The following is a 23,400-nucleotide window of genomic DNA, read 5'->3' on the forward strand; positions in this document are numbered from 1 at the left end:
GATAGTACCACGAGAACGATAAACATGATTTACCAGGCCATCACCTCTAAGATTCCAACACTACTCCTATCAACCGACCCCGAAAAGGCTTTTGATAGGGTCAATTGGAAGTTCATTTTTGAGACCCTGCGACACATAGGATTGGGTGATAAGATGTTGGCTCGTATTAGTAATCTTTACTCCAATCCTATGGCCGTAGTCAAGGTGAATGGCCAGTTTTCCACACCCCTTACCATTCGCAATGTAACGAGACAGGGCTGCCCCCTATCCCCTTTAATATTTGTTATTTGTCTGGAACTGCTTTTATGTCATATACAGGGGAATCCCGACCTCTCAGGTTTACAGATCCAAGGGACCCCACACAAAGTTGCAGCTTATGTGGACGATCTGCTGTTTTTTATCACCAACCCGAGAATTACCCTCCCGAACTTGCAACATGAACTTAAGACGTATGCCCACTTCTCGAACTTTAAGATCAATTATCAGAAATCTGAAACCTTAAATATTATTCTCCCACCTGCCTTGGTCGCGACGATATCGGATAACTTCCCCTTTAAATGGGCGAGAGCGTCACTAAGATACATTGGGATATATTTGACCCCTACTCTCTCTGACCTGTATCAGGTTAACTACCCGCCTCTTCTCGGAACCATAAAATCAGACTTAGATCGTTGGCATAAAAGCATGTTTTCATGGTTTGGTAGAGTCTCTATTTTTAAAATGAACATATTACCAAAGATTCTCTTCTTTTTTCAAGCCTCACAATCTCCTGAAAATGCTGACGCAATTCATTTGGGCCGGCAAACCATCCAGAATAGCCAGGTCAGTACTTTTCCGTCCCAAGCTGGAAGGAGGTCTAGGGCTACCAGACTTTCTTACATAAAAAAGCCAAAACATTAATTAGGGATAGGACCGATTTTAGAACCGATAATATCAAACATTGGCTCATGGACCCTCCCTACTACAGACCTACTAATAAATCCCATGCTCCCATCCAGAGCCAGGGTCATCACCCCGCACGTAAGGGTTCCATCTCCTCCAAAGGATCCAAACCACCCTCACATTCCCATCATCATCAGGGATCCATTTTTTATAATAATTCCAGAAGGTCCAAACTATCCCAAAAAGATAGTAATACCCCGATTGGGCCTGATGAATCCGTATATGGTACCACTCCCATATTGGATTTACCAGTACCCAATAATGTTGCACATAGGATTCTTCCTATGGGCCCATTCCTTCCTCAGGACCATTCTTCTCAGTCCATGAGTGTTTTGAACCACATACTAGGGCCCATTAAAAGCCTCCCTTCCATCTCCCACCAAATCATTAGGTTTGGAAAAAATGAGCGTCAATATGACCACTCCGTCTACCGCATTTGATCCAGACATCACATCTAAATGTGGTCCACTAAATCTCCCTCCCACCTCTTTTTCTCCCCCTAAGCTATATTTACAGGTTTCTCCCACTGACCAAGGTTCACATTGTTCAACAGTTCCTTTATCACCCACCTCCCCTATTGATTTAGAAATAGATTCCCTCATTACTGTACATGAAGTCTCCTCCCCCCAAGGTTCGGAACATCGCAATATTAGTCCGTCAGGCCTAATTAATAAGGCCAGGGACACCCCGACTGCCTCAGGACCCATGGACCCGCTTGATAACACCGCGCAGTTCTCCATTGGTCCCTTTTCTTCCTCATCCTCATCTTCTTCTTTTTTATCCCTACCTCCCATCCTAAACCCTATCACAGCCTACCCGGTACTAAAAGGCCCCAATACAGTGGCAATAACCAATTATTTTCACCCTTTAGGCCCAAGACCCCCCAAAAGAAAAAATGTAGGAGAGGCTGCAGAGGGGCAAAAGCAAAAAGGAGAACCTAGCCCCCAGTGCCACCTTTTCACAGGAAGTCAAAATTTTCAATTTGTCCAAACACACATTGTCCACTGAGGAAACATCTCTTCTATCCAAGGGCCTCTCTTTCTGTCCTTCTGCACCTACTAAAGGTTTCGACCAATTTTTGGATCTACACCACTTTACCCGAAAATTAACCCTGAAAAGACATTTTGGGATTTTAGAAAAATCCTCTAGACCTAAGGTCAATGTAGAACCGGTGATATCTCCAGACATCCAAGACCAGGAATTTGTACATAGAGGGCTTAAATCACCGTCTTACCCGACGCAACATAAGGGGAATTTTATCGATACCTTTTATAATGTAGTCATGGACGATTTTCGGAAATTACACCAAAAACCAACTTGCAGCCAGAACGTTACAAAAAAGGAGAAAATGGCGGTGAAGCGCCTCCAGAATAATCTAAATATTGTTATCCGCAGTGCGGATAAGGGAGGGGGGGTGGTAATTCAGGATAGGGAGACCTATACAATGGAGGCACTCCGCATCCTATCCGATACAGAATATTATGTACCCCTAGTTACAGACCCCACTGAGCTACATATTTCAGAATTCAAAGACCTTATTGTATCAGCATCTCACATATTAGATAACAAGGAGAAAGCATTCATCTTAGTATCGGATCCTGCCACAGCACTATTTTACCATCTACCTAAGATACATAAGGATACGAATAATCCACCAGGGCGTCCAATTATTTCAGATGTTTGCTCCCTCACATGTAACCTTTCAAAGTATGTGGATGTCCTGCTACAGAAATACGTTACCACACTACCCTCCTATCTAAGGGATTCAACAGCTTTGATAGAGTCTATTAAAGATATTGAGTGGAGGAACACTTACAATTGGGTCACACTGGACGTAACGGCTCTGTATTCAAATATTTCCCATACCAAAGGAATTGAATGCATCAAGTGGTATTTGGATAATGACCCTCTCTTACCGGCAGGACAAGCAGTCTTTTTACAGGACTGCATTAGATTTATACTGACACACAATATATTCACCTTTGAGGACTCCCTATATCTGCAGACGAAGGGAACCGCAATGGGGATGAAATTTGCGCCCAGTTTTGCAAACCTTTTTATGGGGCGTTTTGAGGATCAGTTCATCTATGGCTCTGGGTATTGGACGGACCACATTGTCTTCTATCGTAGATACATAGATGACCTGATCCTCATATGGAATGGTGATGATGCCTCGATTTCCTCCTTTTTTGAGGAGATGAGGTCCACGAATTGGGGAATAAATCTAATAGGGACATCCAATCGTACTAAGATTGAATACCTTGATTTAGAACTGGAGGCCAGCGGGAAGACCATTATCACACGCACCTTCTTTAAAAGGGTTGACTGTAACAGCTATTTGGAATATTCCAGCACCCACTATAAGAAATGGAAGGTGAATATTCCGTTTAGTCAGTTCAAAAGAGTCAGACGAAATTGTTCCCTTGATAAGGACTTCATTTGCCAAAGCAAAACCATTCGTGATAGGTTTCTTGAAGAAGTGCTACCCCCAAAAAATAGTCGAAGCTGCATATGAAAGAGCTAAGGGCCTGTCCCAAAGTCTGTGTCTAACTAAGAGTAAAAAAACACGTTGACTATGAACGCTTCCGTATGAATTTTTTTACGACATACGGGAACAATCATGACGCCATTAGAGATGTTTTGTCCAGACATTGGCACATATTAAAAAGGGATCCACACCTGAGGCAAATGCTACCCGGTCAGCCCAGACTAACTTTTAGGAGGGCACAAACCCTTAAGAGTGTCTTGGCCCCCAGTAGGCTTAGACGCTTACCCTCACAGTGCGTGAAGCCGACTGTGAGAAACCTAGTAACAAGACCTTTGGGGAGTTATAAATGTAATTTATCGAGATGTCTGTGTTGTTTGACCATTAACACATCATCCTTTCGCAGCAAAGCTACTGGGGATTCCTTTTCCGTAAAAAACTCAGTTGTGGCTCCCAGAATGTCATTTACCTGTTGAAATGCCCATGCAGCCTACAGTATGTAGGTCGCACCATCCAAACCCTACGGAATAGGCTTAACAAGCACAGATCGAATGTAAAAAATAAATTTTTACAACATAGTATATCCCGTCATGCGACAGAACATCATGATGGGTGCTTCTCCGGGTTTATGGTCACACCCATCGAACAGGTAAATGACAGCTGTCGTAATGTCATCCAGACCCTTCGCAAACGTGAAATGTATTGGATTTTTAAACTCGATTGTCTCAATCCAAACGGTCTGAATGAGGCTTTCAAAATAAATTTTTAGGGTCACATGACTACTGTCACTAATAAAATAGATTATTTATTATCAATTTTTTATACTATTGATATTATTGTTTAAATCATGCTCATAATTATTCATTTATATATATAAATCATTATCTCTATTATTTAATTATTTTTTAGTCTGGAGTATTTCTTATTTTTTTTATATATATATATATATATATATATATACAGTACAGACCAAAAGTTTGGACACACCTTCTCATTCAAAGAGTTTTCTTTATTTTCATGACTATGAAAATTGTAGATTCAAACTGAAGGCATCAAAACTATGAATTTACACATGTGGAATTTATATGCATAACAAAAAAGTGTGAAACAACTGAAAATATGTCATATTCGAGGTTCTTCAAAGTAGCCACCTTTTGCTTTGATTACTGCTTTGCACACTCTTGGCATTCTCTTGATGAGCTTCAAGAGGTAGTCACCTGAAATGGTCTTCAAACAGTCTTGAAGGAGTTCCCAGAGATGCTTAGCACTTGTTCGCCCTTTTGCCTTCACTCTGCGGTCCAGCTCACCCCAAACCATCTCAACTGGGTTCAGGTCCGGTGACTGTGGAGGCCAGGTCATCTGGTGCAGCACCCCATCACTCTCCTTCATGGTCAAATAGCCCTTACACAGCCTGGAGGTGTGTTTGGGGTCATTGTCCTGTTGAAAAATAAATGATGGTCCAACTAAACGCAAACCGGATGGAATAGCATGCCGCTGCAAGATGCTGTGGTAGCCATGCTGGTTCAGTATGCCTTAAATTTTGAATAAATCCCCAACAGTGTCACCAGCAAAGCAGTCCCACACCATCACACCTCCTCCTCCATGCTTCACGGTGGGAACCAGGCATGTAGAGTCCATCCGTTCACCTTTTCTGCGTCGCACAAAGACACGGTGGTTGGAACCAAAGATCTCAAATTTGGACTCATCAGACCAAAGCACAGATTTCCACTGGTCTAATGTCCATTCCTTGTGTTCTTTAGCCCAAACAAGTCTCTTCTGCTTGTTGCCTGTCCTTAGCAGTGGTTTCCTAGAAGATATTCTACCATGAAGGCTTGATTCACACAGTCTCCTCTTAACAGTTGTTCTAGAGATGTGTCTGCTGCTAGAACTCAGCGATTTCTGAGGCTGGTGACTCGGATGAACTTATCCTCCGCAGCAGAGGTGACTCTTGGTCTTCCTTTCCTGGGGCGGTCCGCATGTGAGCCAGTTTCTTTGTAGCGCTTGATGGTTTTTGTGACTGCACTTGGGGACACTTTCTAAGTTTTCCCAATTTTTTGGACTGACTGACCTTCATTTCTTAAAGTAATGATGGCCACTCGTTTTTCTTTACTTAGCTGCTTTTTTCTTGCCATAATACAAATTCTAACAGTCTATTCAGTAGGACTATCAGCTGTGTATCCACCTGACTTCTCCACAACGCAACTGATGGTCCCAACCCCATTTATAAGGCAAGAAATCCCACTTATTAAACCTGACAGGGCACACCTGTTAAGTGAAAACCATTTCAGGTGACTACCTCTTGAAGCTCATCAAAAGAATGCCAAGAGTGTGTGTGCAAAGCAGTAATCAAAGCAAAAGGTGGCTACTTTGAAGAACCTAGAATATGACATATATTCAGTTGTTTCACACTTTTTTGTTATGTATATAATTCCACATGTGTTAATTCATAGTTTTGATGCCTTCAGTGTGACTCTACAATTTTCATAGTCATGAAAATAAAGAAAACTCTTTATATGAGAAGGTGTGTCCAAACTTTTGGTCTGTACTGTATTTATTTCTATATTTATATATATATATATATATATATATTTATATATTATATTTTTTTAATATGTCAGTTTTTTACCATTATTGAATCATGTATACAGAGTCCCATATGGACAGATTTGATATTACCTATTCGATTTTATGGCGATTTTTTTGTGGAATTTTATGTGGGATTAATGAATTTTCTATATATATGTTATATTTTCCATATCCAAGATATTTGCCTTTAGATTGCCCTTTTCTTTGTATTTAATTATTAATCATATTGGATTGCACCGTGGATCATTGTGTTTTATTCATGTATTCATGTATCCATTTATTTATTCATCCATCTGAATCCCCGGGTAATGTTTCTATCTCTAGCTGAGTCAACTAGTCATCACAACTCCTGCTTTCATAGCGCTGCTGATCATACCATGAAGGCAGCAGGACGCAGGATTCGTCACTACGCCGAGTCTCCTCCTAAGCCGGCTGTGTAGCGTCCTGTCACCCAGCAACAAGCACTGCATCACAAGTCACATGATCGGAGCTGTGATCATGTAACTCCGTGTGACGCCGTTCCTCCTCCCCAGCCATGGGCTGCATCTAGAAGCGATGCTTCTTCATGTCAGTGTCTCATAAATACATTTATTAATTAGCCTGTAAACCCTAAGGGGTCAGTTTTCTCATTTGTATATGTAATGGCATTCTTTTTTGTACCAATCATTTTATTTCTAGTTTGGGGTTACTCTGAGGTGACGCCCACCTCCCCCCTGACCTTGTTTGCATGTGACCATTTTTTGTGTATATATACCCAGCATGTCTGTCTACTTTCTATGCAATATTCTTCACCTGATGAAGGTGACCCTTTCCCCGAAACGCGTTGTGTGATTGCAATAAAAATTCCTGAAGATTCATCATCCGCCTTTGGTTGGTTCCTTGCGCCGAGGGATGCTTCTTTTTTACAGACTTTCTTACATATCACAGAGCATCACATCTCCTGAGAATTGTCGATTGGTGTCGCCATAAGGCGTACAAACAATGGATCTCAGTTGAACAATCTTTCCTGCCTACTCCTTTAGCCGCTACACCATGGTTAGCTGCCCATATCCCTCTGGAGGCGCGCTTGCACCCGACCATAGGCCCCTCTTTGAAAGTCTTTTCTTCCATACAGAATCGTCCTGATGTCTCCCCATCCCCATCTCCCATGTTCACTATCCTGGGTAATCCCCAATTTCCCCCTGGGATGGAACGAGGCCCCTTTCGTGACCTAGTAAAATGTAACAAATTCAGGGCCCATCACCTGACTGCCTCGAATACGTGGCTCACCCCCCAACAGATCACAGAGATAACAGAGTCCCCTAATTTCAGCCCTTGGCAGTCTCTGCAACTTAAACATTTCATGGCCACACTCCCTCCGGCGACGACGTATAAGCATGACAAGACAGACTTTGAGTCTCTTTGCGACCAACCTGGGGTGACGAGACGTACCCTCTCACGGATGTACAGCCTGTTGCTCACACCGCCTGACCAACCTCCTCCCGGTTATATCACTCAATGGGAAACTGATTTGGGTACCAATTTTTCTCCGTAACAACGGTTAAGACTGTTTACTTGCGTTCATAAAACCTCTATAGCCAGCAATGTCCAAGAGGCGATATTTAAACTCATGTCCCGATGGTATAGGGTCCCAGAACACATGTTCTGGGATTGCCCTACTCTCACAAGTTTTTGGGACTCGGTGTGGTCGATCACATCTAAATTCACCTCCTATCTCCTTCCTAAGACGCCTGCATTCTTCCTGCTCCATCAGTGCATGATTCCTCTCTCTACCTATGACAAATCTGTGCTTAGACACCTGGTCAATGCAGCGAGAGCTTGCATCCCGTGCATGTGGAGGCAATGGCAATCTTCTGCTCCCACTGTCTCTATGTGGATTAACAAAGTTCAGGAGACCATGAGAATGGAAGACCTCACTTCATCTTTGAGACACACAGAGAAGATGTTCACTAAAACCTGGGGTCACTGGATTGAATTCCACGACTCCGTAGAGTGCCGATTGCTTTTATCCTCTGAGTGAGAGCGAAGTTTATTGTTTCTTTCCTCCTTCCCTTCCCCCTCCTCCCTCTTCTCCCCCACCCCCTTTTTTTTTCTCCCCTCTTTCATCTCAATACAATATCTATTAGATGTCCAGTTTGTAGATCCGCTTTACAGATAACTGTTTAGATGCTCCCTTTGGGCACTTTGTTTAATTACCAAGCAAACTGTCAGGTATTATATGCTTACATCATTTGTTGGGCTATGTCCAATATTAACCTCATGGCTTGTATTGATTGGGTTAACTGAAAATTGAAAAACCTAAATAAAGAATTTACAAAAAAAAACTGTTTCATAAACATAGCACATGATCTAACCTTGTCAGATGAACATTGTATGTAAAAAAATAAAAAAAAGTTTCTTACCTTGCCTTACAAAAAGTGTAATATAGAGCAACCAAAATCATATATACCCTAAAATTGTCACGTAGTAAATGTGGAAGGGAATACCACATTGACACCAGGGGTAAAGGGAAAAGGAACTAGGGCTCAAAGCTAGGGAAAGGGAAACAGACACCCCTATGGAAACCCTAATCCTAGCCCTAACTCCTATCCGTATGAACGGACCTTGAGGGTAGGAATGTTCATACACTGGAGCCTAAGACCCTGGAAACCCTGAATTGCCCTGGAGTAGTGTCTGAGCTTGAGAGGGCCTGTTCTTCCTTATGAAAGAACCAGCATCTCCCTGAGGACTAGTAACAAAAGACAGAGGGGAAACAACAAAATATAAAATGGAAGTAACACAACTTCTGAAGTAAATGGACGAGCAGGAACGCAGAAGAGGACCACACACCAGTACTTCCAATACCAAACTGAAGCTATCAACCGCATAGCATGATGGGTGAAGCCAGACTAAATAGAGGAGTTGGAATGACCACTAAGCTACACCTGAGACAAGAGGTGTGGCCATTGCCAGCAACAACACTCCAAACAAGTGAAACCAAAGAGGCTGTCAGATCACATCACATGCAGCCAGTCTCTTAGATCTTTTGACACCTGTCACTTGAGACCGTGACAAAAATAGTGCCAACAAAACTGCCACCTTATGCCGTAGTTTCCAAAATGGGGTCACGTTTTTGGAGTTTCTACTCTAGGGATGCATCAGGGGGTCTTCAAATGTGACATGGCAACTTAAAATTCTGCCTTCCAAAAACCATATGGCATTCCTTTCCTTCTGTGCCCTGCCGTGTGCCCATACAGCAGTATACGGGTGTTTCTGTAAAATACAGAATCAGGGTAATAAATATAGAGTTTTGTTTGGCTGTTAACCCTTGCTTTCTTAGCGGAAAAAAAATTGATTAAAATAGAAAATCTGCCCAAAAAGTGAAATTCAGAAATTTCATCTACATTTTCCTTTAATTCTTATGAAACACCTAAGGGGTTATCAACGTTTGTAAAATCAGTTTTGAATACCTTGAAAGGTGTAGTTCCCAAAATGTTTTTATTTTTTTTAGTTTCTACTCTAGGGGTGCATCAGGGGGTCTTCAAGTGTGACATGGCACCTTCTGTGCCCTGCCGTGTGCCCGTACAGCAGTTTACGACCACATATTGGGTGTTTCTATAAACTATAGTAATAAATATTGAGTTTTGTTTAGCTGTTAACCCTTGCTTTGTTACTGGAAAAAATTTATTAAAATGGAAAATCTGCCCAAAAAGTGAAATTCTGAAATTTCATCTCCATTTTCCTTTAATTATTGTGGAACACCTGAAGGGTTCAAATCATACTGTGGACAGGGTACAATATTAAAACTTTTACTAAATATAGATAAAATGCTACCAATAAAAATACAAATTGCAGTGAGTAAACAAAAACTAAACTCCAGTCACCACTCCCTGATAGCGCCAATACTGTAGTGATAAATGGATAGATCTTACTACTTCCAGAAGTGTAGACTTTGAACCAACATCAGGTGTGTGACACAGATCTATTCTTGTGTACGGTGGCAAAAGGACATAGGTGACCGGTGCTTTTGATGTCAATGGCAGTAAGCAGTCTGTGTCCTAATTAGCCCTCAATGTAAAGCCCTACCTGTTGGAGAGTCAGGGGACTAATTTGCACCTGCCTGTCAGACACAGAGCACCCACCCGATAGGGGCGACCCCTTATGAAACCTTTCCCTACTTGGGGCCTATTCCCTACAAATATACTCACTAAATTCCCTACATGCCAGTGTTTTAGAAATACATGGAGGCAAAAACAATAATAAAATACTGATAGGAGTCTATTATAAGCCACAGAAAATCTACTTTTAAATGACCTAGATGAGGCGGCAAATCATGAGGTCGTTATTATGGGTGAGTTCAACTACCCAGATATAGACTGGGAAACTAAAACCTGTAGATCGCATAAAGGAAACAGGTTCCTGGCAATAACAAAAGACTATTACCTTTCCCAACTGGTTCAAGACCTGACTAAAGGGACAGCCATGCTGGAATTAGTATTAACCAATAGACCTGACAGAACAACAGGCGTGCAGGTTGGGGTACACCAGGGAAATAGTGACCATAAAGTAATAACCTTCCAATTGTCATTCAAAAGAGTGTTTCTTCAGGGAGGCACAAAAATATAAAACTTCCAAAAAGCAAAAGTAGACCAGCAAAGAGAGGCCATATCCTCAAAAATAAAAATGCAGCCACAAAATTTGATATTTTTAAAAGCATCCTAAACTCTAATTGTGAGAAGTACATACCTTATGGGAATAAAAGGGTCAGGAATAAGAAAAAAACAATGTTTATAAATAGAATTGTGAAGGAAGCAATAAAGGACAAAAAGAGAGCACTTAAATGACTAAAATGGAAAGGTAGTGAGGAAGCATTGAAAAACTAAAAGGAAAAAACTAAAATATATAAAAGACAAATAAAAGCAGCCAATTGGATACAATGTTCTTCAATTATATAAATGATATAAAGTATAAATCTGAAGGTGTCATTGTTTACAGAATGATGAGGGGGAGTTGCAGAGAGCAATGAGGAGAAAACAAACTTATTAAATATTTTTTTCTCCACTCTATTTACTGAGGAAAATAAACAGTCAGAAGAAATGCAGAATTTAAGTAAGTTTCCCACTAAAAGTAACCTGTCTGACCCAGGAAGAATTGGAGCTGCGTGACAAATCGCCGGAACCAGATGGCATACACCCCTGTATCCAAAGAGAAATGGGTAATGTCATAGGCAGACCCTTATTTCTGATATTTAAGGATTTTACATCGATAGGGAGTGTTACACAGAATTGGCGCTTAGCAAATGTGGGGCCAATATTGAAAAAGGGGTCACAAATAGCCTGGAAACTGCAGGCTGGTAAATTTAACATCTGTCATGGGTAAACTGTTTGAAGGTTTTCTAAGAGATACTATCCTGGAGTACCACAATGAAAATAAGCGAATAACGCTGTATCAGCATAGATTCATGAAGGATCGGTCATGTCAAACTAATTTAATCAGTTTCTATTAGGAGTTCTAGATTTGCCCGCGGCAAGTCACTGGATGTTATATAATTTGACTTCTCCAACGCATTTGATACTGTGTCACATAAAAGGTTAGTATATAGTAATTGTGATGAGAACTAGTGTTGGGCGGCAGGGGCAATATTTGATTTCGCATAATTTTTGCATATATTCGTGAATTCGTGAAATTGCTATCTTCGTTTATATATTTTTTTCATGACTAAAATCGCAATGTAAAATTCACTTAAAGGGGTTCTGTGCCTTGTTTAAACTGATAATATATCCTCTGGATAGATCATCAGCATCTGATCGGCAGGGATCCGACACCCGGGACCCCTGCCGATCAGCTGTTTGAGAAGGCAGCGGCGCTATAACAGCGCCGCGGCCTTCTCATTGTTTATCGCTGGCCCAGTGACGTCACGACTAGTATCAACTTGCCTGGGCGCGGATAAGCTCCGTTCACTTGAATGGAGCTTAGCCCCGCCCAGGCAAGTTTATACTAGTCGTGACGTCACTGGGCCAGCGGTAAACAGTGAAAAGGCCGCCGGGCTGCTATAGCGTCGTGCCTTCTCAAACAGCTGATCAGCGGGGGTCCCAAGTGTCAAACGATCAGATGCTGATCAGTTTAAACAAAGTGCAGAATGCCTTTAATGCGCATGCACATGTGCAAAAAGGGGCGTGGCCTAGCAACTGTTTTCGAACTACCCGAAATTTGAGGTGATTGGAAAATATGGTCGGAAGCAATTTTCGAGACAGTGAGGAGAACTCCTGATCACTGTAAGTAATTTCACATCACACCAGTGTATTTAATTACATTTCACATGCACGTCAGACCAATCGCTTTGTATGCAGATATAGTGTTATAAAATATTTGTGATTGCGAAAATCACCACTTATGATCCAAATGTTTTTTTCGCGATACATATAACTTCACTTTTTATCAGGTCTAACTAGATATTACTAGAGTTCAGGGGACACCTGGATGTTCAAGCTCAACAGGTTCGGCCGAACTTCACAAAAAAGTTTGAGTTGGGGACCTGAACTTCACCCAAACTTGACCCCAAACCCCATTGAAGTCAATGGGGACCTGAACTTTTGAGCACTAAAATGGCTGTAAAAATGTAATGGAAAGGGCTAGAGGACTGCAAATGGCATCAAAATGTGGTTAAGAGCATAGCAAGATAATAAATCGTCATCCTCCAGAACTATGCCCTGGCTGGACAACTGTGTACCTGGCGTTTGTGGGTGCAGGAACCCACCCTCGGAGCCACTTGTGAATGACTGGAAACCCTATGAAATGATCCCTCTTCCTCCTCCTCCTCCTCCTGTGCCACATCCTCTTCCATCATCGCCAGCAGCGTTTTTTCAAGGAGGCATAGAAGTGAGATAGTAACGCTGAGAACGGCATTATCGGTACTGGCCATGTTGGTGGAGTACTCGAAACAGCGCAACAAGGAACACAAGTCTTGCATGGAGGCCCAGTCATTGGTGGTGAAGTGGTGCTGTTCCACAGAGCGACTCACCTGTTCATGCTGCATCTGAAACTCGGCTAGTCCCAGAGCTTCTACGAGATTTCGCCCATTATTGCACACCACCAGGCTGGGCTTGAGGCTCACTGGCACCAACCACTCATCAGTCTGTTGTTCAAGTTAAAACTGCCTGCTGTCGTTTACCCCTGGCTGTGCTGAAGTTGGTAGTAAAGGTGTTACGCTGACCGGATGAAGAGCCGGTAGAGGATGAGGAAGCGGAGTAGGAGGAGGAAGCAACAGGAGGCAAACTGAAGCGCCCTGCAATCTTCAGTGGTGGAAGGACATGCGCCAAACTGCTATCCGCCTCAGGTCCAGCCACCACTGCATTTACCCAGGGCGCTGTTATGGAGATATAACGTCCCTGACCGTGCTTACTGGCCCACGTATCCATAGTTAGGTGGACCTTGCCACAGATGGCGTTGTGCAGTGCACACCTGATTTTGTCCCCCACTTGGTTGTGCAGAGGAGGGATGGCACGCCTGGAAAAGTAGCGGCGGCTGGGCCACCACCATAAGGCTTTTAAAACTCTCTGTCTCCACCAGATTAAATGACAGCATTTCAAAGAACAGTAATTGAATAGTAAATGAAATGCTGGCATTCAGGGCCAGGTATCGCGGGTGGGTAGGGGAGAGCTGAACGCTTCTGTGAGACTTTGTGGAGATGCTTGGTGACCCAGGTGGTGATGTGTCTGGCAGATCCTTTGTTTGCCAGGCGGCAGGTGCCACTGTCACTCCAGAGGTGGGTGAAGAGGCCGAGACTTCAGAAGAAAAGGAAGCAGGAGGAGCAAGAGACCTTTCTTTGTTTTTAAGGTGCCTACTCCACTGCAGCTCGTGCTTTGCACTTAGATGCCTGGTCATGCAGGTTGTGCTCAGGTTGAGAACGTTTATGCCTCGCTTCAGGCTCTGATTGCAGAGCGTGCAAACCACTCGTGTATTGTCGTCAGCATATTGTCTGAAGAACTGCCACGCCTGGGAACTCCTTGGATTTGGCTTTGGTGTACTCGGTCCCTTGCTGTGGTGGGTAATAGCAGGTGCACTGTCTAGGGGACAGCTGCTCCGCTTTTGCACCCTGCTCCCTCTTCTGCTGTGCTGGTGGCTCTGTGCGACCACCGCCTCTTCCTCCGAGCTACACAGGTCACTCGCATGACCTTGATTCCATGTGGGGTCGAGGACCTCATTGTCCTCCACATCATCTTCCACCCAGTCTTCACCCCTGCCCTCCTTGTCGGTCTGCACACTTTCAAAAGCCACAGCAGTTGGCACCTGTGTTTCATCATCATCTGAGATGTGCTGCGGTGGTCCTCCCATGTACTCATCTTGAAACATAAGTGGTTGGGCATCGGTGCTCTTCCACTTATGGGGCAGGGCTAGGTGGATGGCCCTGGGAAACCCTACTAGCAGAGTCATCAAAAAGCAGAAGAGACTGCTGCATGACTTGGGGCTCAGACTGCTTGGCTGATTTGCAAGGGGGTGAGGTGAAAGACTGATGTACATCAGCTGCAGGTGCCAACTCTGATCTTTCAGCAGGAGACTGGGTGGGAGACAATGTAAAGGAACTGGAGGCACTGTCAGCAACCCAATCTACTATCGCCTGTACTTGTTCTGGCCTCACCATTCGTAGAGCCACATTAGGCCAGACCAAATACCGCTGAAGGTTCAGTCGCCTACCTGAGGAAGGTGTTTCACTTGTGCGTGTAGCTGGCACAGATCGACCAGGTCCTCTCCCTGCAACAGGAGCTCCACCAGAAGCACCACGACCGTGAAGGGTTAAATAGAATAAGCTATATGATCTTTATGAAGGACAGGAGGTTAGGTGACCTCATACTAGAGGGTGACTATATTTACATTGACCTTCTGTCTGTATAAGGAACTGTTCCTAGTCAGCATTATTGTAATGAGAGCTGCAACTTATAACTTATCATGCAGGATACGCTGTGGTTCAGTTCCCTGATGTTATACTGGAATCAAATCCTATACCTTTTCAGTCAGCCCAAGCAGCTGAACTGATTGCCCTCACTAGAGCTTGTTGTCTTTTTGAGGGGAAAGATGTAAATGTATACACCGATTCCAAGTATGCCTTTGGGGTTGTACATGATCATGGGGTAATCTGGCAGAGGAGACACTTCATAGCTGCAGATGGGAGACAAATCTCACATTCCACCCTAGTACATGATCTCCTGGCCGCCATCCAATTACCAAGCAAAGTTGGTAAGGGAATGCCCTAGCTGATCAGGCAGCAAAAGAGGCTGCTATTAGAACGGCAGAAACTGTTCAAATGCCCTCCCTAGTTCCAGACATTACCCTTACTGACAATCTATTGCTCAGCCTCCAGGATTTGGCTACCAGTAGTGACAAAATAGAACGGCAGTCGGTAGGTGCAGTACAAGAGCCTAATACGGGTCTTATACTGCAAAGAGGGGAAGCCATGTATCCCAGTTGCAAGCTCCCCGATTTTAATTGCACAATATCATGGTCTTGGCCATACTGGAGCACAGGCAACCACTGACCTCATTCGGAGAGATTTTTTTTATACCATGTCTTAGATCATAGGTACGATCTTATGTTTCACGGTGTATGTCTCAGAAACAACCCAAATAATTCAAAGAAGGCCCAACACCATCATCTGAATTACTCAACTTCGCCATTAACTCACTTACAAATTGACTTCACACATATCCCAAAGACAGGAAGAAAGCAGGAGTATGCCCTTGTAATTTTGGATTGTTCTCTAGATGGCTGGAGGTCTTTCCTACCACAAATGAAACCACACAAATTGTGGTAAAAATTGTGTTACAGGAGATCATCCCCAGATGGGGGTGTCCTGTTCAAATTGACTCAAATAATGGCCCAGCTTTTGCATCCAGGGTATGTAAGGAGCTTTCCAAAGCCCTTAGGATTGACTGCAAGTTTCATCTTCCTTATCACCCGCAGAGTTCAGGGGTAGTAGAAAGAATGAATAGAACAATTAAAGAGAAAATAAGGAAAATTACTGGAGGCACATTCACTAATTGGAAAAAGTTCTTGCCTATAGCCCTAGCAGAAATTAGGATGCAGCCTAATAAGAATACTGGTTACTCACCATTTGAGGTCCTAATGGGAAGACCCTTCCCCACCCCTTGGGGTCCAAAGGCCCCTGTGATAAAAAAAAGGGGATCTAGAAGTAGTACAGGCAGAATATGTGAGGAAACTTGTAGAAACTTTAGATCAAATTGAACGAGATGTTGCTCGTGCCTCTCCTTTCTCTCCACAGGAACCTACGCATTCTTTCCAACCAGGAGACATGGTGATAGTCCAGCGCCTGGCAAAAGGACGAATACAGACTGAGTTCCCATTTGGACCACCCATCCGAATAGTAGCAGTCACCAGAACAGTGATTCTCACAGAAGAGGCTCCAATCTGGATTCACGCTAGCAGAGTGAAAAGGGTCCCTGAGGCTTCTTCTCCGGTGATGGACAAAGAGGGTGAAGCAGGTGTGAATTCCCTGAACAAAGAGGGGAGCTCAGAAGAAGTTTCCCTGAAAAGTGCCTTAACACAGGCTGAAGATGATGACCCCACAATATTCTGGGAGATTTGTCTGTCTGCTGATAATGATTAATCTTTGTGTTTTCTTGCCAGTCTGGCTTATTACTACATGTATTTATCACCCAGAGGAGATGAGTTTCTTCTGCAGTGCACCAAATAATCAGTCAGTATATAAAAGAGCTCAGGAGCAAGATCTCTTTTCTCCCGTCCCCTTTTATTCAGAACAGAATAGTATAGTCAGAATGGCAAATGCCCTAAATGTTAGTTCATTGTGCCTTAAAGACTTACAGAGCCCACGGGATCTTATACAAACATGTGTTATTGCTGTACCTACACCCGATTAATCCCTCCTTGAAGTCTGGGCAATGGCTAACCATACACAATCCTTTATTCCCTTGTATGACTTCTGTGGGGAGTGTCAGAAATTAGGAAATAGCAGGGATAATATTAGAATAACTACTATTAACGTGACTGCAGCAGAGACTTGTTTTGCCTTTTCCCAGGATATGACTATATATTGTGATAATAGAGACATAAAAAGTGGATTACCTAAGAATAGTGTATATGATTATATTGATGACACTTGTAAAAAAGAATAGTAGGCTTGCTAGCTCCCTGGATAATTCCATGAGTTGTAATAAGACCATTGTGACTCCCAGTTTTATCTATAATATAATGCTCCCTAAGGGATAGTTTTTGTCTTGTGGTAACAGCACCTACAATTACATTCCTGCTAATGTTATTGGAGGTCCCTGTGCGTTATCCACGCGGAGTTTGGCCCTTCCCAGTCAACCCGCTATCAGGAGAGCTTACAAATCAGTTACCAAGACTTTATCAGAAGACTGTGACTCTACTTTACCCCTTCTCAGCCATACAGAATATACAAGTTTGGGGTGCCTCTATATTAGGAGTGCCTGGACTGGCTATATATAATACTCGTACTATAAATTCTATTGCATGTGACTTAGCTAAAGCTCTGAATCATACCTCTATCGCCTTATCAGACATGCTTTTAGATATACAAGGCGTAAGAGCAGTGCTAGAAACTAGATTTGCTGTGGATTATCTGTTACTTAAACATAATATAGGATGTCAAGATTTTAAAGGAATGTGTTGCTTTAATTTATCTGATCATTCCAGATCAATCCAGTTCCATATTCAAGCGTTACATGAAATTGCTAATAATATCAGGAAAGATGTTGATTCATCCTCTTGGTGGGACTTGTTATTGAGCTGGCTGCCGGATTTGAGTTGGTTAAGAACATTATTGATCAGTATTATAATTATAATTGCTTCCTTGATTGTCATATGTTGTTGTATCCAATGTATCCCTTTCCTCATACAGATGTTTTCTGTAATGTGTCCAAAACCCACAGACGCTGGACAATCATATGCTACTTACCTCTGTATGAGAGAAAAAAGATAAGTCATATTCTTGACTTAAGAAGGGTTGAAGGGTTAAATAGAATAAGCTATATGATCTGTATGAAGGACAGGAGGTTGGGTGACATCATACTAGAGGGTGACTATATTTACATTGACCTTCTGTCTGTATAAGGAACTGTTCCTAGTCAGCATTATTGTAATGAGAGCTGCAGCTGTTCTTGTATGTATGGATGGATGTATAAAAAGGCCCGTATGGTCAACAATAAACAGAATTGTTTCTGACATCATACTGCACGTGTCATTGAGAAATAAGTTCTCCAGGCGCCTGTCTTTGGAGACAAAGAAAGGAATCAAGGTGCATTGAGAAGGAAAGGATACTTTCAGACCGGGGCCACATCCCTTATTTGGCTCTCTCCTTATATTTCTCAAATTTAGGATCGTGCCAAAAGTAACGGTGTTCAGTTTTGGTGCCTGTTCACACCACACAAAATCCACAGTGCAAAAAGCCTTCACTTGGTCAGCAGATTTCCACCCGCAGTCCACAGCATGCTTTAGAGGCCTGCTTCCCCAGCATGTGGCTCTCACAAATAGATGACCTCAGTGTCTCAAGACACAGACTCCACAGCTTCTCTGTCATGGAGGATAATCCACACCAGCTGAACGTGCTGGCTGGGTTTTTATACCCCAGCCAAAACCCGGCCTGGAACCGTGGGGAACAACCACCCACCCTGCTCTTTGCTGCTCCCAATAAGAACTGGCCCGGATCGGCTTTACAGCCATACTAACAGCTGAAGTGTCAGACTGCAACTGCAAAACTGACACTTCAGGGAAAAACCTGGTTCTTACCTCACCGGGGCCAGGAACCTCGGTGATACGTATCTTCCGTAAATGACGGCCCCTTGTTCCTTCTTAAATACCTCCCCCCTTTGTTTAACCCTGAGGGGGTGAACACTTGCCAGACAGTGGACCCGGGACAGGGCATCTGCGTTTCCCTGTAACCTGCCTGCCCTGTGTTCCACAGAAAACTTAACGTTTTGCAAAGATAAGAATCATCTGTTGACCCGAGCATTCCTCTCTTTGGCCTGGCTCATTCACTTGAGAGGGTAGTGGTCAGTCACCAGATGGAACTTTCTCCCCAAATGATAATAGCGGAGAGACTCAAGTGCCCACTTGATGGCCAAACACACTCTCTCCACTATACTGTACCTAGTTTTGGCTGGGGTGAGCTTCCGGCTGAGGAAGACAATGGGATGCTCCTCCCCATTGACCTCCTGAGACAGTACAGCACCAAGGCCTACTTCAGAGGCATCAGTCTGTACTATAAACTTCCCTTTGAAGTCGGGCGTCACCAAAGCCGGGGACCCACACAGGGCCGACTTCAAAGCGGAGAAAGCCTTTTCCACCTGCTCATTCCAGTGGACCGTCACTGACTTGCGTCCCTTCAAAAGGCCTGTTAATGGTGCGGTGACTGTAGCAAAATTGGGGACAAACCTCATATAGTAATTTTCCTTTAGTCTAAACCATATTCCCTTCAGTTCGTTGAGTCTCCTAATGAGTTCCTGTTTTATGTAACGAAACATGGCATGTAGGGCTTTGTTATGAGGGTTCATATAAGGATTAGGCCCCAATACAGGGACAGGTTCCGTACGGAGTCGCCTCTATCGGGGCAGGTGCTCTATGTCCGCCAGGCAGGTGACTTTTATAGCCCCTGACCTTCCTGTTAGGTAGGGTTCTACCATTAGGGCATAATAGGAGATATATTCAGCGCCATGGACTACAAGAGTGCCAGTCACAAGTGTTCTTTTGCCACCGAACATTAGGACATTCACGCCCTCTGGTGCAGATTTTCCTTCTACTGAAAGTGGTAAGATCCACCCTTTTTCCTTCTATTAAATTGTGGAATTAGTAGGTGGCGTTACTTATTGTTGTTTGTCTTCTCACTGCAATTTGATCTATTATTTTTTTTTATACCACACTAAAAGTTATGTTTTAATTATACCCAGTCCACTTGGTTTTTGATATTAATACTATCAGTCTGGCCCACTCACTTTTTGACTCCTCGATGACACCCAGCTGGAGCATTAGCTGCACTTCTTCCGTGATGGCTTGTCGCCGAGCCTCGGGTACCCAGTACGATTTTAACCAGACTTTCGCCTGAGGTTCAGTGATAATGTTCAGTGAACATCCGTGTTCCGACTAATGAACTCTCTGGCTTTCTGAGCCTGTTTAGAGGAGAGGCTGTCAGCAATTTTCACTGTGGTAGCCGCTTCCCCTGCTTCAGACCGAGGGTCCGAAACAGCTTCCCCTGCGGTCAGTGTGAACTTTAGACATGTGCGGTTGGCCATCGGGTCCCTGCGCTGCTGTGACGGGGACCCGATGGCAGGGAAGGTAGCCCGATGCCTTCCTTAGGCATCGTGGCTACCCTATGGGAGGGCCTGTGAGATCCAGCCCCCTGTATTACACTGGTAATACACTTACAGCCAATGCATTACAATACAGAAGTATTGTAATGCATTGTAAAGGGGATCAGACCCTCAAAAATTGAAGTCCCAGAGGGGGACAAAAAATAAATATTATTTACAAAATAAGGTTAAAGAAAAAAGAGACATATTATGTACCGCTGCGTCCGTATTGGCTGGCTCTATACAAATATCACATAATCTAACCCCTCAGGTGAACACCGTTAAAAAATAAAAACTGTGCTAAATAAACCAATTTTTTGACACATTACTGTTACGGTCCCTCTTGTGAGAGAGAAAATCGATAGACTTGCTGCATGTGAGGCTATCTGACAGGTCTCTCTGTTTTCCTCTATGTTGTTGTTTGGTAGGATCTCACCTCTCCTAAGGTGCTGTGATGAGGCTCTATTTAGATCCGCCTCACACTGCTGACTATGCGGTTGATAGTTTCTGCTTGGAGTTGCTAGGGCTGGTTTGTCTTGGATCTCCTGCTTCTATATACATCTCTAAGCTAAGTACATGTTGCCTTTGCTGTTTCTTATTATCTGGTGTGTGTTGTTTCTAGGCCTCAGGGAGACGCAGATTCCTTCATTCTGGAAGGAACCAGCTGTCACATACCCTGCTACCTCTCCTAGGGCTCGTCAGTTTTAGCAGGGCTTTAGGTATCCAGTGTATGAGTAGTTCAACTATTAGGATCTGTTCTTACTGGCGGGAGTTAGGGATTACTAGGAGGTCACCATCCCTCTTCCTTAGATTTTGAGGCCTAGATTGTTGTCTATTCATTGTGGTGTGTATTTGGTGTTTTTTTCTTTCCCCTTAACCTGTGACAATTACATAACTAAAAGTGCAACACAAAGCAATCAAAATGGCGTATGACCCCCAAAATAATACCAATGTAACAGTTACCTCATCCCGCAAAAAATGAGCCCCTACCTAAGACAATTGCCCAAAAATAAAACAAATATGGCTTTAAGAATATGGAGACATTAAAACAGTATTTATTTTGGTTCCAAAATGCTATTACTGTGTATACATATTAGGTATCACTACATCCGTAATAACCAGCAGTATAAAAATATCACATGCCCTAATCCCTCAGGTGAACACAGTAAAAAAAAAAAAAAATCTCATAATGGCCTGGATAAGTAAAAGCGTTTTAACGTTGTTACCACAAAAAAGTGACACATGTCATATTTGCTCAAAATGGCCTAGGCAGAAAGGTGAAAAATGGCCCAGTCATTAAGGGGTGAATATGCATTTGTTATGAGTTCTGATTTGTTTGTCTAAATTCTGAACATTGTGTGATTACAGGGGTTCCAGTTCCCTCTGTATGACACAGGCCTTCTACAGAGAATATGGTGGTGGTTGTGGTCTCGGCATTGGAGGAGGAGGAGGGAGAGCATGCTGGACCCTTCCAGCATGCAGATGCTCCACCACCACCTGATATTGGCAAAATAGTGGAGGCCAAAGAGGCTGGTCCCTCAAAGCAGCCGCATTCCCCTCCAGCTACTAATGAGGAAGAAGAGGAGGAGGTTGTCACCAGCCCCCACCAGAAGGGTAAATATGAGCACACATCAATATAATTCTGTATCCATAACATGTACAGAAACAAAGGGCCGAAATTGAGGGGACAACGCACACTACAATAATAGAAAACAACAACACTGGACACAACAAATACTCCTTACAATGCACAAATTGCCTCTTAATCTTAATTGAAAGTAACTTTAATATATTTTTTAAACATTACTTACCAAGTACTGTAAACAGTACTTGGTAAATAAATAAATAAAATTATGCAGCTGCAGCAGGACGACCAAAGGGCAATGCTGGAGATCAGAGCCCAGAAAAAGATAATACGAGAGCAGCAAAAGAGTTTACATCCGCAGCAGCGGCATCTGGATAAAAAGGTGCATCAGCTGGAGGAGCTGCACCGTAAGGGGATCCATGAGTTGCTGGACCTCTATAAAAACTAAAAAAGTTGCCTTAAAGGCATATTTGTTCCTCAACATTGTTAATAAATATTTCTTTACGTTCTAACGTGTGCTTTCAATTTTAGATATTATGTTTTTGATTAGTTTTAACCTATAAGGTTGCATGAAGGCCCCTTTAGTCCTGGGGAAAACTCATCTGGATCAGGACAGACAGCAGCAGCGGGTAAAGGTAATGGTGGCAGCGGGTAAAGTCAACGGCCTATATAAAACTCAGCAGGATCAGGACAGACAGCAGCAGGTACATGGTAACGGTGTAGTATAAGGCCTACACATAGCTCGACCAAACTCATCAGGACAGACAGCAGCAGGTAAATAGTAATGGTGTAGTATAAGGCCTACACATAGCTCGCCCAAACTCATCCAGACAGATATCAGCAGGTAAATGGTAATGGTATAGTATAAGGCCTACACATAGCTTTACCACACTCATCAGGACAGACAACAGCAGGTAAATGGTAATAGTTTAGTATAAGGCCTACACATAGCTGGGCCAAACTCAGTCTGAACAGACTGGAGCCAGTTCTTTGTTTGTAGCAGGAATATGTTCCCAGGAATGGGCCCCCGCCAGACCTGGGCAACCCCCCAAAAAAGTATACACCTCTGACAGAAGCATGTTCTTTGTTGGCAGCAGGAATGTGTTCCCATGCATACAAATTGCAATATATACCCTTTAGGAAAAAACACAAAAATCACTGTATAGGAAATTAGTCCCCTCAAGCGCTGCACATCCTAGGAAAATGTGGGAAAAAGTCAGTTGAATGAGGTAATAAGGAAAATGGATTGCACTGCAAGAGAAGATTCTTTAGATGTTCCTTTTCTCTCTTTTCTTTTCTTACAATCGGAAAAATCTTCAGTTAGATGGACCACAATCAATAATAAATTCTCAACGGTTGCATGGAAACCTAAAAGTAGCAACAAAAAAATGTACTATGGTGTAGTATGTACTGAACACCTATCGCATCAGGTGCATGCGATATACTCACAAAACTCGCTCGTGATGCGCATAGAAAAAGACCGGTGT

Source organism: Bufo gargarizans, chromosome 2, assembly GCF_014858855.1.
Source record: "Bufo gargarizans isolate SCDJY-AF-19 chromosome 2, ASM1485885v1, whole genome shotgun sequence".
Classification (NCBI taxonomy): Eukaryota; Metazoa; Chordata; class Amphibia; order Anura; family Bufonidae; genus Bufo; species Bufo gargarizans.